Genomic DNA, 23,555 nt, shown 5'->3' on the forward strand with positions numbered 1-23,555 from the left:
AATTGGGATTTAAATTAATTTCTGAAGGATGGGCAGGATTTTGTTGATCAAAAATGAACATGAAATACAATTAGGGTAGAGAGAGCATCTTGGAAAAGGGGGCAAAAACAGGAAAATAAGGAAAATCTGTGGCAATAGAGGTAGACCAAATTGGTTGAAAGGTTAGATGTTTAAAAAAGCAGAATCAGACCTATAAATACAGAGAACAAACTGATGGTTGCTAGAGGGGAGAGGGTGGGGGGATGGGCAAAATAGGTGAAGAGGAGGGGGAGGTAGAGGCTTTCATACATGGAATGAATAAGCCACAGGGATAAAACGTACAGCATAGGGAATATACTCAATGGTATTGTAACGGTGTTGTGTGGTGACAGATGGTAGCTACATTTGCCATGAATGTAGCGTAATATATAGAGAAGTCGAATCACTGTTGTGCACCTGAAACTAATGTAACATTGTGTGTCATCTATATGTATATGTATCTGTGTGGATATGTGTGTGTATGTGTGTGTGTGTATGTGTGTGTGTATTTGGGGGGGGTTGGGGTGCTGATGCAATGGCAAAGACTGGCAAATGTGAAGTGATGAAGAGAGGTCTGAGAGCCAAACAAGAATTTGGGCTTCATTTTATCCACCTGCATTACCACTGACAGCATTTGAGCAGAGGAGTGATGGCATAAGATCACTCCAGCTGGGGAACTGACCGACAGGGAGAAGATTCTAGAGCAGTGCTCTCCTACAGAAACATAACGTGAGCTGCAAAGGGGAACCACAGGTAAATTAAATTTCCTTCCAGCCACTTGTATTCGTTTTCTATTGTTACTGCAACAAATTACCATAAACTCTGTGGCCTAAAGCAACACACATTTATTCTCCCACAGGTCTGGAAGTCAGAAGTCTAATATCATGGTGCTACCTGGGCTGTTTTCCTTCTGGAGTCTTTTGGGGGAGAATCTGTTTTCTTGACAACTCTGGCTTTTAGAGACAGCCTACATTCTTTGGGCCATGGCCCCTACCTCCTCCTTCCCAACTAGTAGTGTAATATCTTCTGCAGTCAACTCTTCCCCTGTCTCCTACTCATTGGGACCCCTGTGATTACACTGGGCTTATCTGGATAATCTTCCCATTTCAGGATCCTTAACCTAATCACATTTCCAAAGTTCCTTTTGCCCTGTAAGGTCACATACTCACAGGTTCTGAAGATTCAGATGTTGATATCTTTGGGAGGCCATTATTCAGCCACATTAAAAAAATATAAGCTGAAACATGGAATAATTCAAGATTTTCACAATATATAAAAACAATTATAATTTCAACACGTAATCACTATGCAGGTTATTAATGAGATTATATATATATATATATTTTTCCTACCGAGGCTTCAAATGGAGCATGCCTTTATACTTACAGCCTGTCTCATTTCAGACTAAGCACATTCTGTGTACCCCATAGCTACATGTGGCTCATGGCTACGGTATTAGGCAGCGTGATCTAGAGCCAGGGTAACCTGTTAGAAGCTCATTAAAGAAATCTAGGCAGGCTATAAAAATGAAGAGAACAAAAGTGACAAACCTTGAAACCAGGATTAGGTAAATGTTGGGATGTGCTAGGAATGGTGGGGAGAACTGGGTGACAGACACAATGGCTATTAGCTATGGTCACTGACATGAAAATTTTCCTTATTTTGTTTTTTTGAGAGGGGAAGCATGTGAGTCCTGTTTTGGACAAATGAATGAAATGTCCAGTAGAAAGTTAGGAATGTGGTTCTGAAAGTCAGGCAGGAGAGGGGTCAGGCTGGAGGTTTAGACTTAGGATTGCTTTCAGAGAGATGGTTGGATCCATGATGGTGCCTGAGGACGGAGCCTTGGATAGTCCATGTTGAGAGGGCAGGTGGAGGCAGGAGAGACCAAGGGGGAGCATGGGTGCCTCTAAGACTAGAGAAAAGAGAAATAGTAGTAGCAGGGCAGTTCGACTCCCAGCAGTATTTCTGAGGTAACCATGAAGAATCTCCTCATGAGTTTGGAGTCCCTCACTCCAGATCTGAGGTAATTACTCAGCCTCCCACACAGGGCTTCTTTTTAGTCGTCAGTGGGAGTGGGAGTGGGAAGATGCTTATTTACAAAACTGTTTATCTTTAAAGAAACATTATGGCTGAATCTTCCAAGTGGGTTTGGCATTTGGCAATTACAGGGCTAATCTGATGCGTATAGATAGCAGAAGGGGATGGTTCAGGCCCCTTCCCAACTCCAAAGGAATTTCTCTGAATGGTGATAAAATTAACAGAATTATTGCCAGGTCTTCCTTCAGTATGGCCATATTTTGGGTGATCTATCACTTTACACTTCTTTGGGACAAATGATCCCATTTCCTTCCTAGATCCTTGCTTCTAAATCTCCTAAAGAGTTGTGTACTCTAGTTGAGTGAGCTTGGGAGTCAAACTGCCAGGGTTCAAGTCTCACCTCTGCCTCTTACTATATGGGTTTGAGCTAGTTAACTTTTTTGTGCCTCTGTTTCTTACCAGAAAAATGGGATAATGACAGTCTGCCTCTGCCTCTTGGGTTGTTGTGAGGATTAAATCATTATGCATGTGCATATTTTTTATCTATATACACTGTTTTCCTCTGAATCCTCTCTAAGAGTTTAGAACATTCTACATCTATTTAACAGTAGGGAATGACTTAGATAATTCATGTATCCTATTACTTCAAATAGCTCTATCTCCAGCCCCTCCTAATCCAACCCTCCCATCCCTGGCTCTGCACTACAATGCTTGGAGATATTTGCTTGTATTTCACCTACAATCCAGTGTTTATTCACAGACAAATCTAACAGCCAAATAAGAACTTCAGTGATTAATCCTTGGTAAAACTGACTCAAGTCAGATTACAAAAAATTTAAAATAGGAAAAGGTGGAGATCAATGTTTCTATTGTTATGTTGTGCCACTTTCCCCTCATAAGTTTACTAAGGCCAAGGAATAAAGACAAAAACTTTACAGAATTAAAATAATTTTGCAAGGCTCAAACAACATATTAACAATAGACATTTCTTTCCTTTTTTTTTTTTTTAAAGAAACTTTGTTTAGGCCATCTGAATATCTTTAAGTTTTAGTCTTTGATTTATTTGCACCAAAGAAAAAATAACACTATGGGTAGAAGTGGAAAATTGTGTTTTTCTCATTCCCATAACTTATTCCAGTTTAAGAAGATTCAGTTGAGAAGGTATACATTTTGAAGAATGACTCTATTCATCCTATAATTTTTTTGGGGGGGTCCACTGAGTACCTAGGAAATGGATGACTGCTTCCTGCCAAATTCTCTAAGATCAGAACTTCTTTATTCTCCTTCACTTCAGATGACACCTGGAGAATGCCATCTACTTTTCTTTTGAGTCCAGAATATCAGCCTTTTAAGATGAGCAAGTATTGCTGTGTCCTGAAAAGGATCTCGGGGCAGTACAATAACATTCTATTTAGAGCTTCCTACAGCTTTTTGGTAACTAAGTCCATAATTGAGACCAGTGATTCTTAATCAGGGGGTAATTTTGTCCTCTAGAGGACATTCAGCAACATCTGGAGACATTTTTGATTTTCATGACTGGGGAGGGTGTTGCTACTGGCATCGAAATGAGTAGAGGCCAGGGATGCTGCTAAACATTTCACAGTGGACAGGGCGGTCCCCAGTCACTGTACCAAAATATTATCCAGCCCCAAATGTCAATAATGCTGAGGTTGAGAAGCCCTGCTCTAGACATTCTAGATTCTAGAGAGAAGAGGCAAGTCCTAAATCAGGAGTAGAGGGAAAAAAGCAAGAAGAGAAGGATGTGACAATGGTCCTGTTTATTTTAAAGATTACCTTTCATGCTTTTGTTATGTTTCTAGCAAGTATAACATTAAATACTACTGTCCTAGGGGGCAATGGAATCTATGGCCATTTCAGGCAGCCATATAACCCACCATTTTCCTTTTATGGAAGTTCATAGTTTGGGTTATGGGGGATCCTTTGATTAACCAGGTATTGTGATCAATGTCTATGTACAGTCTTTCCTTGGCATACATAGGAGGAGGCAAACTGATTCCTGAAATTGAACTGACTTTACTTCGAAGAAATCCCAGCTGAAGACACTTGTCAAAAGTTGCTGATGAGTGGTCTGCAGAGAGAGGAATGGTCTGATCTGGCCTTCACCTTACAGAGAGTTTCTTTGTAAGAAAATTAAAACACAACAGAAAGATCACAGACTTCAGAGGCTCCTAAACCTTGCTTGGTAAGTGTAAACCTTGCTTCACTTGGTCTCTCGAAGCCTTGGTGCTCTCAGTGGATTAATGGGAGCATAATGTAGAACTTGAAAGGTTCTAATAAAGAATAAGAAAATGTTTATAAAATGTCCAACATAGTGTATAGCATGCCGTAGAATCTTGATAAATTCCAGTTATTTTAACTTCGTAAACTTAGGATCTGAGCTGCAAACTGGGTAATATGAAGGAATTTTCTGTTTATTTCCTAGGTAGAGAGCATGAAAAAGGTCAGCTGCAAGAACCCTGTTTTGTCTCTGTCCTAGCTGATGCTGTTCTGTCCCAGACTGGTTGACCACGTTGAATACACTCACTCATCTGGTCTAGATTTTTCTCTATAAAGCCCTAGCTGTGTGAGCTGTGTCCCTGATAGGCAGGCCATAAATAACCATGATGAAGCAGGCTGAGGAGTGCCTCTTTCTGTCCCTGGTTATTTGCTCATTTTTTTCCTTTTTCCTTTTTTTTTTTTTTCCAGCTTTCCTCATGACCTGTGAACATCAGAAACTAAAAGTCTCTGTAGGCATCAGAAGAGACATACCAGTCTGGACGGCAGTGAGGTAATTAGCCAGAGAACCTAGATTCCAATCGTGGTTTTTGCCTCTGAAGTTATATGACCCTAGAGTCTGTGATACTTAACCTTTTGTTTACCTCTGACCTCAGCTTGACCATAATGGTTATTAGGAAATACACCACCATCCGAAAGGAATGTTTGGAAGGTTAATGACATAATTGTACCTAATCCTGGTGATGAGGAGAGAGTAAATGTCTACCTTTTGGAAATGCATAATAAATCTTCCAGGTAAATTACTTCTCCTTTATTGAACTAAATATAACCTAAAGGGAAACCATATGAGGAGCATTCAGTTTTAAAGTTTTTGCTCCTTTTAGTGGTCTGAGAGAGTTCCAGAACTTCTAAAGTAGGGCAAATATATTCTCAGCACAAGTGGAGCTTTTGATATTAAAAGGCTCTGGGTTCTCTGCATGGAAGGGACCTTGTACAATTATCTCATTAGGTTAACACACAGTATTTTCCCTGCAGTCTCCACTGAACTAGTTACCACCCTATATCTGGAACAGGGGAACACAGGTTTTTCAGCTTGTGTTTTATTTTATTTATTTATTTATTTTTAGATGAAAGACCTCACAGACCACTTCCTCTATCTGATGCTGCTTTAGGATACCAAGGTGAACCAAAAATCTAGATGCCCTTCCCCCCTAAAAAACCTCCCCTGTCTGTAGGAAAGTATCCTGATTCAGCTCATTAAAATTTCAGTTATCTGAGACCAAAAATTTCATTTTACCTGAAGACTAAGGGGAGGATGAGGGTAGAAATGTGATGGGGCCTGACTACCTCAGAGAATGTGGGGGAAATGGGGGAAGTGGGTAAAGCTATCCATACTCCCCAGTATCAGCTGTGAATTTTAAGCGAAGAATTCACTCTACATAATGAAGAAAACTAAGTATTTATGAGCATGTACTATCTTCCAAGTGTGATGCAAGGTGCTTTCACATACATTATTCTGGCGTAATTTTGCATCAGTTTTTGGAAGGGTATTTTATCATCGTTCTTGCCGATCAGGAAAGAGTCGTGAAATCACTTGCCCAAGGTCACACAGCTCGTATATAAGAGTCAGAATTCAAATCCAGATTAGTCTGACTGCTTAATTCATGTTCTTTTTCATAAACCAAGATCCTTTTGCAAACAGCAAACCTCCTTCACCTTTCTCTTCTCAGTTATCGCGCTCCTTTGTGACGTTTGTAAGGATTTTGGAAAATTCAGTTGTACTAGGGCATGTAAGCATGTGACAACAGAGGCAGCAGACTTTTTGCAAACTTGATGGTAACCATTACTGCAATACCATTGTACTTGTAGATTGTAAAGTGCTTACTATATGAATGCAACCCTACTATTACCTAGTAATTGTGTGTATCATTAAAATAACATGCAATTATTTAGCTTGGGTAAAATTAGAATGGTGTATATTAAAATGCCATCCAGGCATTTTTCTAGCTCGCTTTTTTCTAGACCCTTTGAGAAATACTGTTTCATTTAATAAACTGCATCATAATCTGTATTGCGTAGGACGTTGATTTGCATTAAATTTTCACCTTTACTTAGGAGTTTCCTGTTTTCTAGTAATATTCACCAATTTGAATTTATTAACACTGAAAGTATATTAATCAAGTAACATATAGACATCACACAATTCTTGATATGGGAAGTATCCATGGGAACCATTCGGCTCAATCAGCTAAATGTCTAGTGTGTTTGAGAGAAGAAAGTTTCTTTGGGATATCTGCCCCTAGCTCCAAACTGCTGAGTAACAAGCCCAGAGACCAAGTGCTGAAACCCAGAGACTACCAACACTACGAAAATCTTTCCCATTACAGCGAGCTGATTAAGAAGCCTTGCTGGTATACAAAATGTTAGGCGATAAGGTTTTTGCTCTTTAACTAGGCCTTTGACATTTTGGGGAGTTTCTCCTTTCCCCTTTATGCTCATTAGAATATTGATTAGAAGATGTGGTTAAAGCCAATATATATCATTCTGCAACAATTTTCAACACAATATATAACATTTTTAGCAATGGTGGTTAAAGAATTCGGTGGTAGATATTTCAAAATATTAAGTCCAAATTTGTTTTCTAAAAATTTCATGGTTTTGAGAAATTCATGATCTCTCCAACTTCATTTATTTGATGAACATAAATTTACTGGTCACCTACGATGCCTCTATTCCTTTACAAGCTTATAATATGGTATACAAGTAAATTCAACATAGTATACAAATATGTTTAACACAAGGGAGTATGTGATCTGTGATATGTACCACATTACCAGCAAGAATAATTCACTTCAATAAAGTTTTGTTGCTTATATATTGTGTGCCAGACTCAATGCTAGATTCTAGGATACCAAGATGGACGCCAAATTCATTCTAAACTCCCTAACTTTATCAGGCAGCCAGAGTAACATAAATAATGTCTTGGGTGATGGCTATAGATGAATATAGATGTATCTAGGGCAAGTTTAGTCTTTAATGTGACATGTGAGGGAGATCTAAAACTTTGAAACATTGGTCATCAGTCTGCGAGTCAGTGTATTCAGGAATGTGCTAGGGCCCCTGGCATCTCAGATAGCCTAACCTGGTGGTAATGCCAGCTTCGGCTCATATTTGTTTAAGAGCATCCTGTCTGATTCCTGGCTCCCTCCACTTTGGAAGTCTCCAGGGCCCAGCTTGAAATCTGTTTGTGAGTGGAGGAGAGGGGCAGGTACATAGTCTAAGCATTGACTCCGTGGAGGTGCCAGAGCTGACCTGAGTTCCTGGGAACCATTCAGGGCATGGGGATTTACTAGGGCTTGGACCTCATCCACCATTGTAGCCAGGGGCCCAGAATCAAATTAGATAATGGAGACTGGATCCAGCTTGCCTGAGGGTTTGGCAAGAAGGCAAGTGTCTGTGCGTCTGACGGTGCATCGTGTTGGTTCTGTGCCCGCTACAGAGAAACGCCAAGATTGGTGTTGATTAACCTGCCCTCAATTGTTGGACCTCCATCCAAGGGACTTGGTTCAGTGCCCTGGATGGTGCAGGTGGGGCTGGAACCTCCTCCACCCAGCCTGCCTTATTTTAGACTCCTTCTTGCTCTCAGTTGCTTGCCCCGTGGGGCAGGGTGCAAACCCTTTTTGGTTGCTGGCTGCCCCAAGGGACAGGGTGAGTCTTGTTTAGCAAGGAAGAAGCCAGTGAATCTAGCTTTTGTTTTGCAATCCTTTGGGACATGCTTACAACAGAGGATTCATGATGAGTAAATTTTGGTCATTCTAAAAGAAAAATGCATCCACTGATGTATTTGTCTCCTGGCTGTGGTTTCTGAAGTCATATTAAATTACGTTAAGAGCCCTTCTCTCATTGCTACTGGTCTTCTACTATTCAGTAGATGTTTAAAAAGATGCTATGTGGGTGAAAAATAAAAAGCTGAATGACGGTCACTGCCTTAGGGGAGATGTTCTCATAGGAAGGAGGTGTACTGCTGAGCAGAGCAGGGAGGTCATTTATGGGCAGTGGGATGGTTAAAATTCTCTTCTGCTGTTATGTTGTCTCTCTCAAAGTGGAGCTTAGCTTTGCCAGACTAGTTATTAGTTATTTTAAGCTCTTGCAAATAATTTCATAGCTTTATTTTTGCCCTTGGCTCCAGAAAATTGGGACCCCATGCAGTGCTTTATTGGCATTAACATGGATCTGAGCTGCTTATGGGCTGGGGATATGGAGGGTTGGCACAGTGGGGAGGGCAGACAACAGGGTAGGGCAATTCAAGGCTAGACCATTAAGGACGCTTCTTTAGGAATCTAGAGGGCTGAAAGTACAGTGCTGTACAGTGTGTAAACTCAAGCATTGGTTTGAAAGCCTCTCCAATCTCAAGAAAGGAAATCTTTTCAGGCTATTTTGTATTTCATTTCCTTTTGCTCTCTTATTTGAAAATTCGTATTTCCCTGTTATGATAGGTCTCTCTCTCTTTCTCTACATCTGTCCTATGAGTTTTGGAGACAGAATTTAGTAGCGAGAGAAATAAATACCGAGAAAGATATTTTGAGCATACTGCTTCTGAGTTTCAGTCAGTAGAAAAAGCAGCATATAGGAAGGGACAGTGCTGGCCTGTTATTAGTTAGAGCACCTAAATTGCTCATAAGAAACAAGCACAAAAGGTGGGCTGAGGTTTCCCCTACATCTGGAGTCTGGGGGAAAGCACTAGGGCTGAATAAAAACAGTCCTCATTCTTACCGTCTGTGAGTCCACCGTGATAGGGCATAAGGCAGGCTCTAAGTGCGTGGAGGGATTAAGTTGAGGGAATCTGAAGGTTTATATCCTCCCTTATTGGCTCAAGATTCCCACAAATCTCATCGCTCGGATGTTTTTCCTTGGCTTCTGACCTTGTTCATATCCCATAGCTGTCTTATCAGGGTTTTACACCTTAGTGTGAATTAGTTTATTGGCTTCTTTTCTTAGATCCAAGGAGCATGAGGAGTAGAAAATGAGAGAGGGCGAGCAAAGGGGAGAAGGGTAAAGAAAGTGGATGTCTGTGTATACTGTAGGTCAGCTTCTACTTTAAACCTTTGCCTAGAGTGTCTGTGCCCACGGGCTCTGCTCCAGGGCCTGCCGGCTGCATGAGCTTCCCATCCCCTTCAGCAGTTCTCCAAGCAGAGCCTTCTTTCCATTAGTGAGATGTGACATCTGTTTTAAATTATGTCAATTGTACCCAGATAGTCAAGTGATTGACACCTTCTTCAGAATATGTGTGAAAACTATAGTAAAAGTGATGAGCCAGATGCTTCCAGGAGAGTAAATTACTACCCGCAAGTAAGCTAGTCATGGGGTTAGTGCATTTACTTTTTTAGGCCCCCAATAAATTACTCTGCTGGAAGAGTAAATGGCTCCTGGGTGGCTGAAGTTCTTGGACATGTAAAGAACACATCCTCTTGTCTCTATGTAATATCTTTCCTCCAAATAATTAAACATACTTAACACTAGGGATTTGTATATTGATTTACTAGCATCTTTTGATCAGGTTCCAACAAATGTTTATAAGGTCCCTAAGCAGGTAGGTATATTAGCAAGCACATTTTTCTAAAAGATAAGCCTCTGAAGCTTGGCCAAACCATTTACCGTGATAAACCGTTATACTGATCTTTGCCTTTTGGGTGAATCGTCTCATCTCTAGGATTATATAAATTCTACACACCACTCAGGTCACACTGAAGTCATATATATATATATATATATATGTATATATATATGAACTATATATATATAAAATACTTATATTTATGTAACATATGTATATTTATTACATACATATATATAAAATATATATATTTTAACAAACTATGATGGCTTTATTCTGTGTCAGCTTATTTACTCTGGAACTATGTTTCCCAGAACTCTCTTCCCTGGATGATATTTGGTTTGTATTGGCCACAGGAGACATTCTGGGCAAGATTTGCAAAGCTCGAGTGAAGTTGCAGCCATATTGAGTTCTGCAGGTCAGTGCTGGGCACGAGCCACCGTAGCCACTCACCCACACAGCTGCAGGTCTGCTGGCTCACCTAGTTGGTGCAGGGTAGCCCCCAGGTCTGTGGCTCCCAACTTTCACCAGGTTCCCTCCATCAGCTTCCCCCAGGGCTAAGCCAAGTGAATGTGCAGCTCCATGGGGAAGGGCACTGGCAGGTCTCCTAAGGCACCAAGGTTGAGATGCGAGGCAGACATAGGTCCCAGTTCATCCTCATGGTTTCTGATTCAGCTTTCCCTCCCTATTGCCAGTCTGGCTGACCTCGAGATAACTAGCTATACTGGATCAACCCTAGTCACAGAGAAAACAACCTGTATATAGACTCCTCCATCGGCCTGCAGAGACTACTCCCACAGTCACATATGGTCTAATCCCTATAATAAATCTGTTTTCTGTATTATTTGTAGTGATACAGTGATGCAACCCTGATACCTAAAAATTTAGAATTATTTAACAAGCATGTGGAATGTAAGCAACATGAGGGTAGCATTCTTCTTCTCCTCCTTCTCCTGTCCTCCTCCTCTTCCTCCTTCTCTTCCTCCTCCCCGTGCTCCTCCTCCTCTTTCTTCCTCTTCTTCTTCATTGTTCTATCTCCTGCCCCTAGAACAGTGCTTGATACATAATAACCCCTCGTTAAATATTAATTAGGTGGGAGTCACAATTTGGGTTATCTATAGAAAGATAAGACATGTAGTTCCTGAAGTTTTCCTTTTATCTTGCATTTCAGAGGCCTGTCGTAATTCCAACCAGAGATTTGGCAACTGGTTATATAGATCTGGAGATTGGCAGAAAAATCTGGATTGAAGCTATAGATTAGGGAGGGGATTGTTAACATGTAATGAGAAAGGGTAAGAACCCAAGAAGAGATGAGAAGGGAAAGGGGATGAGGAAAGAACCCTGGGAAACAAAATTGAATGATTATTCTGAATTACTTACTTCCTCCTAATTCCATTATATATCCACATCCTTGCAGTGGGCTCATGGAGGATATATGAAACACCCATACCTTGACATTGGGCAGGACTCTGTGACTTGCTTTGGCTAATGGAATGTTAGTGGACATGATATGAGCAGTATTTAAAATGTACATGTGCCGGGGCACCTGGGTGGCTCAGTCGTTAAGCGTCTGCCTTCAGCTCAGGTCATGATCCCAGGGTCCCAGGATCGAGCCCCACATCGGGCTCCCTGCTCTGCGGGAAGCCTGCTTCTCCCTCTCCCACTCCCCCTGCTTGTGTTCCCTCTCTTGCCGTCTCTCTCTGTCAAATAAATAAATAAAATCTTTAAAAAAAAAATAAAATGTATGTGTGCCATTGAGCTTCCCTCTTATGTTCTGGTGATCTTCTGTGAGAGAAACATGCCCTCAGTTGCCACTGTCCCTTCAGACTGGCCCCAGAATAAAAACAGGCAGACTGGCCCCCAGGTTGAGCCTGACTTGCAACTCAGAGTCAAGTCCAGCTGACACACAGTCTGAAGCAGAGAGCCCACCCTAGTCTGACTGAACTGCAATTCAGCTGCAGACTTGAGAGGGTGAAAATAAATGCTTGTCACTGTAAACACCTGAATTTGGGAATGGCTTTTTGTTAGGCACCATTATTGTTGCAATTGCTAACTATTATAAATAGCAACTCTAAACTGATGAAGAAGAACCCATGAAAGGACCTGAGGAGGAAGAGCCAGACAGGTAAGAGAATTCAGGCAAGGGGAACTTCATGGTTGCCAAGAAAGGAGTGTTTCACGAAGACACAAGCCTTGGTCATGTCAGAGGCCTCAGAGAGGTCAAGCAAGTCAAGGACCAAAATGTATTCATTGGATTTGACAACAAAGAGGTTGAGGAAATTCATATCTGATTTCTACACATTTCTGTGGGAAGTAGGAGTGCAGTCTTCTGAGAGCGAGAAAGAAGAAGACTAGAGACCAAGAAGAAAGCTATAAAAATTGGAAACTTTGCTGAGAGGAAGGGGAGAGACACCATATGATTTTCCCCCAGTCGTGAGTGTAGCTTTAACAGAAAAAAGAAACATCTGGGGGTTCCATGTGGTGTTGGAGTTTTTTGGCGTGTGTGAGACTAAAAGACATAGAACATTTTTCTATCAGTCCCATCAGTTATCAACTCTCCTGATTCTGCAGCACCAGAATCTGTATTGCACACTTTGTGCTGTTTTATATGTTGTCTTACAATCTTTACTGATCATGTGCTAATAGCATTTTATTTCTCTGTATATCCATTTACCCATTTGTCCAGCTGTCCGCCCATCCATCTGTGCATGCTTTCATCCATCATCCATCCACCCACCCACCACATTATTCCTTCAAGGATGTGAGGGAACTTATAAGTAATACTGTATTAAAATGTTAAATTAAGATAGACACTGGGGAGGGTATGTCCTCTGGTAAGCGCTGTGAATTGTGCAAGACTGTTGAATCTCAGGCCTGTACCTCTGAAACAAATAATGCAATATATGTTAAGAAAAAAAAAAAAAGAAGAAGATAGCAGGAGGGGAAGAATGAAGGGGGGGGAATCGGAGGGGGAGACAAACCATGAGAGACGATGGACTCTGAAAAACAAACTGAGGGTTCTAGAGGGGAGGGGGGTGGGAGGATGGGTTAGCCTGGTGATGGGTATTAAAGAGGGCACGTTCTGCATGGAGCACTGAGTGTTATGCACAAACAATGAATCATGGAACACTACATCAAAAACGAATGATGTAATGTATGGTGATTAACATAACAATAAAAAAATTTAAAAAAAATTAAAAAAAATGTTAAATTAAAAGTAAAAATTTCAGAATGAAGGAATATATATATAAGAACATGTTAGTCACGTGGTAAGGACCCCAAACAACTTTTGATTGATCAAGTAGCAACCCAGCAAAAACATTATGTTTATAGTATCCAAAATCTATAAAGAACTTATCAAACTCAACACCCAAAAAACAAATAATCCAGTCAAGAAATGGGCAGAAGACATGAATAGACACTTCTCCAAAGAAGACATACAAATGGCCAACAGACACATGAAAAAATGCTCAACATCACTTGGCATCAGGGAAATACAAATGGAGATACCACTTCACACCTGTCAGAATGGCTAAAAGTAACAACTCAGGAAACAACAGATGTTGGTGAGGATGCGGAGAAAGGGGAACCCTCTTACACTGTTGGTGGGAATGCAAGCTGGTGCAGCCACTCTGGGAAACAGTATGGAGGTTCCCCAAAGAGTGAAGAATAGAGCTACCCTCTGACTCAGCAATTGCACTACTAGGTATTCATCCAAAGGATAAAAACATAGTGATTCGAAGGGGCACATGCACTGCAATGTTTATAGCAGCAATGTCCACAACAGCCAAACTACGGAAAGAGCCTAGATGTCCATCGACAGATGAATGGATAAAGAAGAGGTGATCTATAGTGGAATATTACTCAGTCATCAAAAATAATGAAATCTTGCCATTTGCAATGACATGGATGGAACTAGAATATATTACGCTAAGGGAAATAAGTCAGTCAGATAAAGACAAATACCATATGATTTCACTCATGTGAAATTTAAGAAACAAAACAGATGAACATAGGGGAAGGGAAGGAAAAATAAAATAAGATGAAAATTGAGAGGGAGGCAAACCATAAGAGATGCTGAACTCCAGGAAACAAACTCAGGGTTGCTGGAGGAGAGGTGGGTGGGGGGATGGGGTAACTGGGTGATGGGCATTAAGGAGGGCACTTGATGTAATGAGCACTGGGTATTATATGCAACTAATGAATCACTAAATTCTACCTCTGAAACTAATAATACACTATATGTTAACTAATGAATTAAAAAAAACAAAAACAAACACATTATGTTTGTAGATTCCATTCTAGAGCTATGAATTTCTACTTCAAAAACATACCATTGAAATTAGGTTATATTTTAAGATTAAAAAAGGGAGTTTGAACAAGTAAACATGAAGAGAAAGTAATATTTAAGTTATAAACTCTCAATATGAAAGCTTCTAGTTAAAACAAATTTTCCTTTGTATCTTAAATTACACAAAGAAAGTGTTTTTATGTAATTTCCTCCATTCTTACCAGATCATATGATCCTTCTCTCTTGTCACACCTGTCCCTTAGGATGCGTAAAACAAGTAGTGTTATCAGTTGTTAGGCCTTTGCAGAGAGAAAATATTTCTGTTTATCTTCCTAGGAGTGGGGGAAAAGATTGGAAATTACACATTGAATTCTGATTTTTTTTTTGTGCACACCAAAACTTATCTTCTGCCTCATTTAAAAGATTTTTTTTATCATTTCACTTACTTTCTTTTATAATTCATACCTAGGAAAATAAAAGACTATTTTTATGTTTAAGAAATTTAATCCACCTCCTCCCCTCCCCCCCAAAAAAAAGAAAGAAAGAAAAGAAATTTGGCTATCCTGGTTAATGAATGCCTTTCCCAGCTTCTCTTCAAGTGGCAGGAAAATGAAATTAGTATCATGTGATCATCATATTTCACAATTATGTTATTACTACTTAAAGATGGATTTATTTATTTTTAAAAATTTTATTCATTTATTTGACAGAGAGAGACACACAGAGAGAGGGAACACAAGCAGGGGTAATGGGAGAGGGAGAAGCAGGCTCCCCGCCGAGCAGGGAGCCCAATGAGGGGCTTGATCCCAGCGTCCTGGGATCATGACTTGAGCCGAAGGCAGATGATTTAACAACTGAGCCACCCAGGTGCCCCTAAAGATGGGTTTAAATGACTGGTTCCACCTCCCTTTTGAGTTTAACATTGACATAAATTGAAAATTATTTAGCAGATATACCTATTTATCTCCTTGGGTTCTAGAAAGAGCTTTTTAAGAAAGTAAAATATAAACCAATCTCATCACCTCAGGCTTCAGGAACCACAGGCTTCTAGCCTCAGGCTTCAGGAACCACAATTTCCTCCAAAGCTTTTGGCAACACGATTAACTCTAGTCATTTCCCAGACCTCTACATCCCATCAGCTGCTGTGATCATCCTCCCAGGGAGAGATAAGTCTATTAATGATATCCAAAGTTTTATCACTGCACACCTTCCATTGACTTTTAGGACAGTTTTTCCTTACTCTGTTGATCAGCACCTAGATTGAAACCCTTCTGTAGAATTCTAGGAAATGTATTCATTCACTCAATAAATATATTTTTAGGGCCTTCTATGTGTCAGGCACTGTACTAGGACTTAGGAAGATGCTAATGAGCCAGACTGTGCATTTCTTTCTGAAACACTCTCTTTAGTGCTGGAGACAGGCACAGAAACAGATAGAACAATGCAGCATGCTAAGAACTCTCATTATATTTATATCTCTTTATTCTTTCCACTAAATGAATGCATCTAAACTTGGCATGGAGGAGTGCTAGTGTATGGATGTACTCTTAGAAGGCTGGGTATTTTCTACGATAATTAAAATATTTTCCATTCAGGTGCCTGGGTGGCTCAGTTGGGTAAGCGTCTGCCTTTGGCTCAGGTTATGATCCTGGGGTCCTGGGATCGGGCCCCACATTGGGCTCCCTGCTCAGTGGGGAGCCTGCTTCTCCCTCTCCCTCTTCCTTCTTCTCCCTCTGCTTGTGCTCTCTCTCTCTGTCGAATAAATAAAATCTTTTTTAAAAAAAGAATGCAGAATTCTTTAAAAATATATTTTTCATTCACTTTGATGATAATTAAATTTTAAGCATATTCTTGGTCATCTGGATGACTAATTTATAACTAACATTCTGCAACTTCTGTGCTCAAGTTTTTATTACATAAAAAAATCAAATGTAATAAACAGAATCTTATTCACACTGAAAGATTTATTTTCTATACAACATTGTAGGTTACATAAAATTAAAACTGTTAATTTGTTGGTTCTGCCTTTATTTAATATGTAATTTTGTTTTGGTTATGTAGTTGTGTAAGAACATACACAGAAATACTACCAAGTTTTATGCTATTATTATTTACATTTGGTAGCTTTCTGATAGAGGCCATTTAAGTCAAAATGGTTAGGTCTGCACTTAAAATTATGGGTTATTTTCCTCTGAAAGAAGTTCCTACATTACTTGTGTTTGAAAGACATAGTTCTGGTTTCGTGTCAGTGATCTTTCAGAAATGCTAGTCCATAAAATCCCTTTCTCCATTCCCTTTGTGTGGGTGATTGCTATCATCTGACAGCTTACAATCTTCCCTATCTCCATCCTCAGCTGGTGAAGTGAGGGGAGACCCAGCTAAATGTGATGGCAGAATATAATTTAGAAACACCCAAGGGCTGCGCATTTTTTAACCCTATTAAAAATTATCTAAGTGGCAGACGAAAACATTCAGGCAAGGTTAAGCACAGTAGCCCCCTGGGTTATTTGCAGGTCAGATTTTCAGTTTTTAAAATGAGCTATGTGTAATGAGTTATGTATAAGATGGAGAATATGGCAATCATGATTTAATGTCAGTGAAAGTTAGAAAATGAAAACAAATACTATCTATTGGATAGAATACAATTTACATGCATGTTTAAGGGACAACTTCAAAGAAGTTCCAAGCTTTATGCTGGGCACTTCTTTGGGATGTGCTAGAAAACCTTTCAGGCTCTGGTAAACTCTCATCTCAGTCTACAAGGGCTACTTTGGTGGAAACCTTCAGAAAGCATTATACAAAGGAGATGCTCCACAGAGCTAGAAACCTGAAGCTGTCCTTTCCCTACCAGATTCTGAGCATTTGGGAGATTGAGAAGATTTTCTTTCGTGAAATCTCCTTGTAGTAGCTTTGTGGACTCTAGGGTATATTCTGACACACTGTACCACCCCATCACCAAGGTGATTATACTTTTCTTTTTCAATCTACAGAAATGTGCTTATTGCTATTGCACATAAGGGGTTGAAGACATTTGCAGTAGTGACTAGGCCCCCTCTGGGATCTTCTGTTTACTGGTTGGAAACCACCAAACTATTTGATGTTCCTTTCATCTGACCATCCCACTCTCCTCATCTCCTGGTCTGTGCCTACCAGCGTATGATGCCCATTCATTCATTCATTCATTCAATGAGTTACTGGGTCCCCAAAATGCAAGAAGCCATCTCCATGTACTTGGAAGCTCTAAATATGCTTTCTCACAATCCTCTTCTCCATTAAATATGACATCTCCTTGCATTTGGTTGAAGTGCATTATCTACTTAGTGGTCTCATTAGCCTTCATGTCTCTGTTTTAGTCCATAAAGTACTACAGTTAATTTGGATCAGATCTCCAGTTTACCTCTCCAATTTGGTGGCCAATAAATCAGCAGGCCAAATAATCAGACCTGGATCCAGAGACATGACTGCCTTCAACCCAAGCCTCTTGTGAGACCATCTACCAACACTTTGTGTCTATCCTTTGCTTGACATTGCCTTGGAACAGTGAGTCTCAAAGCAGGTGGTGGTAGTGTGGCAGGTGTGAATTCAGAATCTCCATTGGTGTATGTGAGTGTTTGCAAAGTTTGAATCATAATATCTCATTTAATTTTTTCAAATAACAATAAAAGAAGGCATATGATTTTTATGTTTTTAAAGGAAGGCATGGATTTTAAGAGATTGTAAAACATGGCCTTAGAATTTACAAAGAAGATGAGATCTTGTCTGCTTTCCAAATGTCACCCAGCACTGGAGCACAGTGATAACACCCTACATGTAATGCTCCCTTCCTGATAATTCAGGACAATTGCTGCCTATCAAAAGGCAAGATTTCTAGCAATCTTTACATCTTGAGAACAGGGAAATAATAAAGTAAACAAACAGCCTTTAGAGCCTTTGAATATATATGTAATATACTGGTTTGGAGAATCGTGCTTCCCTTTTAGCTAGGTGGAGTCAGTGTGGCTAAGTTTTGGTGCATAAAGTGTCATAAAAATGTTGGTAGGACTTTCAGAACAGTTCAGTAAAAAGAGGAGAGTTGTACCTTTTTGTTATTATTTCCTTCCTTCTTTCTGCTGCTTGCAAGGGAGCTGTAATGGTTAGAGCTCCAAAAGCTTTCCTAGACTATGACAAGTCACATAGAACAGAGTAAAGACAGAAGGCCTCAGAAGGTGGTCTGGAGTCCTCCTATCTGGATTGCTTACATCTACACTTCTTTTTTTGAGCGAGAGAGAGATTGACAGAGTGCGAGCAACAGGGGAGGGGGGCCGGGGGGAGAGAGAAAGAGAGAATCTTAAGCAGGCTCCACACTCAGTGTGGAGCCCGAGATGGGGCTCAATCTCACTACCCTGAGATCATGACCTGAGCCTAAATCAAGAGTCAGATGCCTACCGGACTGAGCCACCCAGGCGCCCTGCTTCCCTCTACACTTCTTTACACAAGCAAATATGCCTCTTGCATTTAAGCTATTACAGTTGGGTTTCTGTTACTCACAGCTGAACCTAACTTGAACTGATACGCCTTGTTAATTTGATTTCTCAGTAGCTTAAAAGGACCAAATTAGAAGCAGGAAGGGCTGCTTCTGTTAGCAAGTAAGGAAACAGAAAAAATTATTGCAGGCCAGGAAGTCAATTAATGGTGATATGGCTGACGTCAAGTCAGCAAGAAAGCAGGAAAAGGTGTAGAATATTTCAGACATTTTTTTTGGAATATGGTTGATGTTTAAAAAACTCTGACAGAGTAAACTTCAGTTACTTTTAGATTTGACACTTTAGACACTTCCTCATCACTGCTTTTGTCAGCAATATTTCTAGAGCTAGTCATTGTGTGAGCGAGGACAAAAAAAACAGACACAATATACCTTTGTATTCAAGGTGTTCACAGTAGACCCCAGGAAGGTGAGGCATTTGTTTCAGTGAGTACTGAGGGGTGTGAATGTACATTTATTTTGTGTAAATTGGTAGTTGGGAGAGCTTCTTAGTTCCGGCACTACTCCTATGGTTATCCATAGTTGTTTAAATTGTCCTAGGTTAAGTAGAGAGACAGAGGCTGAGTGTAAAACCCAATAATCCAAGCTGCTGGTCTAGTTCTTTAACAAATGACACTGCCTCACTTGTCCTAAATTCTCTTTAAATAACGAAAATTTATTTCCCTCTTGACTACCTTCTGACAAAGGGGCTCCTGTTCTCTTCCATTCTGTCACTCCCAGAAATACCAACACAAGAAAACTTCATCAGCAACTAGGGTCACAGTGTCAGACAAAGCTTATTGTCTGGGTTGGTGATTTTGTTCCAGGAAGAGAACTCTTAAAATAATACCAAAACACCAAAAAGCAGAGCTGGACTTATTCATTTCCCAACCTTTCACAGTTCTATTTTGTAAACCCAAGTCACTGAATAATTAATTTTCAAAATCTTCGGGACACCTTAGTCACAACCAATTTTTGTGGGTGGAGATAATGACTTGAACGGAACATGAGCAGAGAGTTGATTTTAAGTAAGGAAATGGGGTCAGGGAGAGGTTAAGTGGCTGGCCTGGGGTCAGATAGCAAGCTGGTGACTCAACTTTGCAGCTCCTGGATCTGAGGCCTGCAAAGAAAACCAGAGCCCATTTCCTCTTGATAAGTTAACTGCCCCATATCTGTGGTCTGTCGTAAGCTTTTAAGAGCCACATTCCTTTTGTGACTGCAGACCTGAGCTCCTATGACTTTCACCAGAGTCTGGAAAACACTTTCAAGGTCAGACTGTGGTATATAGAGAGGGCAGATTAGCACTTGATTTGCCACTGAAAATCATTATGCAATTCATAGGAGTTGCCATCTTTTTGGTGTCTTATGATCTCCATTGGGTACATATTCATAACAAGCAGCCTATGGAACAGATTGCCATGTCTCAGAAATGATGATGACATGTGTTTATGGAGTGCTTCCTATGTGTCAGGCACAATGTGAAGTGTTGTACATGGATTATCTCATTTAATCCTCCTGAGGGCCTTGCCGGGTAGGTTAATTTATAGCCCTTTTTACTGATGAGGATGTTGAGGCTTTTCAGGGGTTAAGTACCTAGTCCAAGTTGACACAGCTAGAAAATGGCCAACTAAGAGTTATGAACCCAGTTTTGTAGGACTCAGAGGCCGCCATGCTACAAAAAATTCCTATACACTCATACTGACCTTTCCCCCCACACTTCTGTTATTTCAATTCTTTTACAGAGTAAAATTTTATGTGGGTATAATTTTCATCCCAGCCTTAGGTAAGTGGTTTGACTTTTATATAATTTTATATATTTTATATATATTTATAATATATATATATTTTATAATATTTTATTTTTATTTATTTGACAGAGAGAGACACAGCGAGAGAGGGAACACAAGCAGGGGGAGTGGGAGAGGGAGAAGCAGGCTCCCCGCGGAGCAGGGAGCCCGATGTGGGGCTCGATCCCAGGACCCTGGGATCATGACCTGAGCCCAAGGCAGACGCTTAACTACTGAGCCACCCAGGCGCCCCTATATTTATATTTTTTAACAGTGAGGTTAATTGTCCTACCTGCAAACAGATTAAAGATGCATCTCCCATTGTGGTGTTGTTTGGAGATCGTAGTTACACCCCTCAGAAAATAACATTTTCCAAACTAAAAAGCTGAAAATAAAACTATTTGAAAGTAGAATTCTACGTGAAAATTCATGACGTATAGTGGCCCTGCCCCAGTCTTTCTGGGACTTCTTCCAATATTCTTCATTTTCTGGAAAACACGACCCAGCAAACTAAAAAAGATGATGGAATACACGTGTACAAAAGTTTTTACTTGAAAAGTTTGTTCCTATAAATGGAGCTATATGTGGGTTCATTGGAGAAACATCTATTTCTTTGGAATGGGATGAATGAGAAAGTTACAACTTTTCTGCTTGTTTGTCGGAGAAGGGAGGGAATGGAGAGCCTGAGAAGCCGCCGCCACCGCCGCCAGCGCCCCCGTGCGGAAGCCGAGGGGACAAGTCGGCCGCGCCTCCGAGCCCGCCCCTCCCCCCACTCGAGGTTCCTAGTCTTCTCCCCACCCCTCCTTCCCCGTGCGCCCAAACTCCCCTGCAGCCCCTGCCCCCCAGCAGCTCTTGCCCCCCACGGTTCTGTCCTCAGACTCAGTCCACAGCCTGTTAAACCGGCTGGATCACTCTGAAGTTCTACGCGGGCAGCGAGATGCCTCAGTGGAGCATGTTAAAAAGGCATATCAGAAACTGGCACTGAAGTGGCATCCTGAGAATAAACAAGAAGTGGAGAGAAAACCCAGACAAGTAGCTGAGGCGTATGAGGTGTAATCAGATGCTAAAAAACGGGATATCTATGATAAATATGTCAAAGAAGGATTAAATGGAGGTGGAGGTGGAGGTGGGTCATTTTGACAGTCCCTTTGAGTTTGGCTTCACCTTCCGCAACCCAGACCACGTCTTCAGGGCAGTTTTTGGTGGAAGTGGAAGGGACCCGTTTTCATTCGGCTTCTTCAAAGACCCATTTGAGGACTTTTTGGGGGGCAATCAAAGGGATTCTTGCAGAAGCAGGTGCTGAGGCACGGGTTGTTTTTCTCTGCCTTCAGTGGGTTTCCATCTTTCGGAGGAGGATTTTCTTCATTGATACAGAAATCGATTTACTTCCTTTGGTTCACCGGGTCATGGGGGCCTCATTTCATTTTCTTACATGGCCTTTGGTGGTAGTGGGATGTGTAACTTCAAATCTATATCACCTTCTACTAAAATTGTTAATGGCAGAAAAATCTCTAGAAAGGGAATTGTCGAGGATGGTCCAGAAAGAGTAGAAGTTGAAGAAGACCGTCAGTTAAAGTCCTTATGATAAATGGTAAGGAGCAGCTGCTATGATTGGACAACAAATGATTAAACCCGCATACGTAACAGAAATGTTGACTATATCCAGCCCATTTGAGGATTAGCAGGAACATTTTTATTTATTTATTTTTTTTGAAGATTTCAAATAACTCAACTTTCAGTATAACTGTAACTGCAGTATTATTTATACATAGCTCATTGAAGCCCTATTTATCATAGACTTTTGAGTTTATGGTTGAACCCCATAATAGAGCTAATTTTTTTTGTTTTTAAAATTGTTGTAAATCTCTGTATGCACTTTGCTTTTTTATTAAATGTTATCCAAAGTGACCTGACTCTTGTATGCTAACACCAGTGTGGACCTGCTTTTCCATTGTGTTTGAAACATGAGCCAAGTAGTCAGCCTGCTGTGAAGTTAACAGTGCCAGGATGAATCTTCTCCAAAAATAATTTCAATTTTTTTCTGGTATTTAATATTGAGAGATATTAATGCATTAATAATAATATGTTTCTCATTTGATATAAATTGAGGATGTTTTCTAGTTGTGCATGAATATTGGCATCTTAGTAACTTTTGACAATTGTTTAAATGTTAAGCTTAGGTTTAAAAAAGTAAAGCTGGGGGCGCCTGGGTGGCTCAGTTGGTTAAGCATCTGCCTTGGGCTCAAGTCATGATCCCAGGGTCCTGGGATCAAGCCCCGCATCGGGCTCCCTGCTCTGTGGGAAGCCTGCTTCTCCCTCTCCCTCTGCCCCTGCTTGTGTTCCCTCTCTCTGCTGTGTCTCTCTCTGTCAAATAAATAAATATAATCTTAAAAAAAAAAAGTTGCTCATTATGGAAAATGCAGGTAAGTGAACAGGAAGAACTAGGAGTCCTTCACAGTCCTACCACCTAGAAGAGCCACTGTTAATACCCTGGAGTATGTCCTTATAGGTCCCCCTTGTCCATGTGTACACGTATAGGCATGCACACATTTGGACTCTTTGACCTAAAATTTTAGAACATACTTTTCCTACTTACCTGTAAACCATGACTATGATATTAACACCCATAACTCTTTTTTACATAGCATAATTTCCCATGGATGTAGTTGGACATTTAAAATTGCTTTCGATATTTTGCTACTATAAAAACTCTGGAAAAACTTTTCCTTTTAGGAAAACTTTGAACTTATCCTTAATTATTTTTGTAGGTTAAGGTCCTAAAATTTTTATAATTTCCGGATGAAAGCAAATGCAGATTTGGAGACTTTTGAAACAGTCTGTAATGCTCTCCAGTTTACTCCCAATTTGCACCGTAATTTTTGGTATATATGGGCCATGGTTAGTTTGGAAGGCCTGAGGAAGTATTTTTAGTGCCAACTGTGATTGCGCTACAAATCAAGAATATTAGAACTAATGTTTGTTGTGTGGGTAGCTTAGAGTAAAATATCGTAGAGGTCAATACATGGCATATATTATTATGAATATAATTATTATCATTGAAATCCAGGACTT

The 23,555-nt window shown here is 40.4% G+C and overlaps 1 long non-coding RNA gene and 1 pseudogene across 1 annotated transcript in view; both read left to right on the forward strand.

Moving 5' to 3' along the window:
• LOC118518665 (uncharacterized) overlaps positions 1-4,236 on the forward strand; it is a 70,064-nt gene extending 65,828 nt beyond the window's left edge. Inside the window, exon 3 of the long non-coding RNA XR_004908821.2 lies at positions 4,035-4,236. This is a non-coding gene — a long non-coding RNA (uncharacterized LOC118518665). The remainder of the gene's footprint in view (positions 1-4,034) is intronic.
• Positions 4,237-11,997: 7,761 nt separating this feature from the next.
• On the forward strand, positions 11,998-22,068 carry LOC118518653 (dnaJ homolog subfamily B member 6 pseudogene; annotated as a pseudogene).
• The last annotated feature ends 1,487 nt before the right edge of the window (positions 22,069-23,555 follow it).

This window comes from Halichoerus grypus, chromosome 6 (genome assembly GCF_964656455.1).
Source record: "Halichoerus grypus chromosome 6, mHalGry1.hap1.1, whole genome shotgun sequence".
NCBI lineage: Eukaryota > Metazoa > Chordata > Mammalia > Carnivora > Phocidae > Halichoerus > Halichoerus grypus.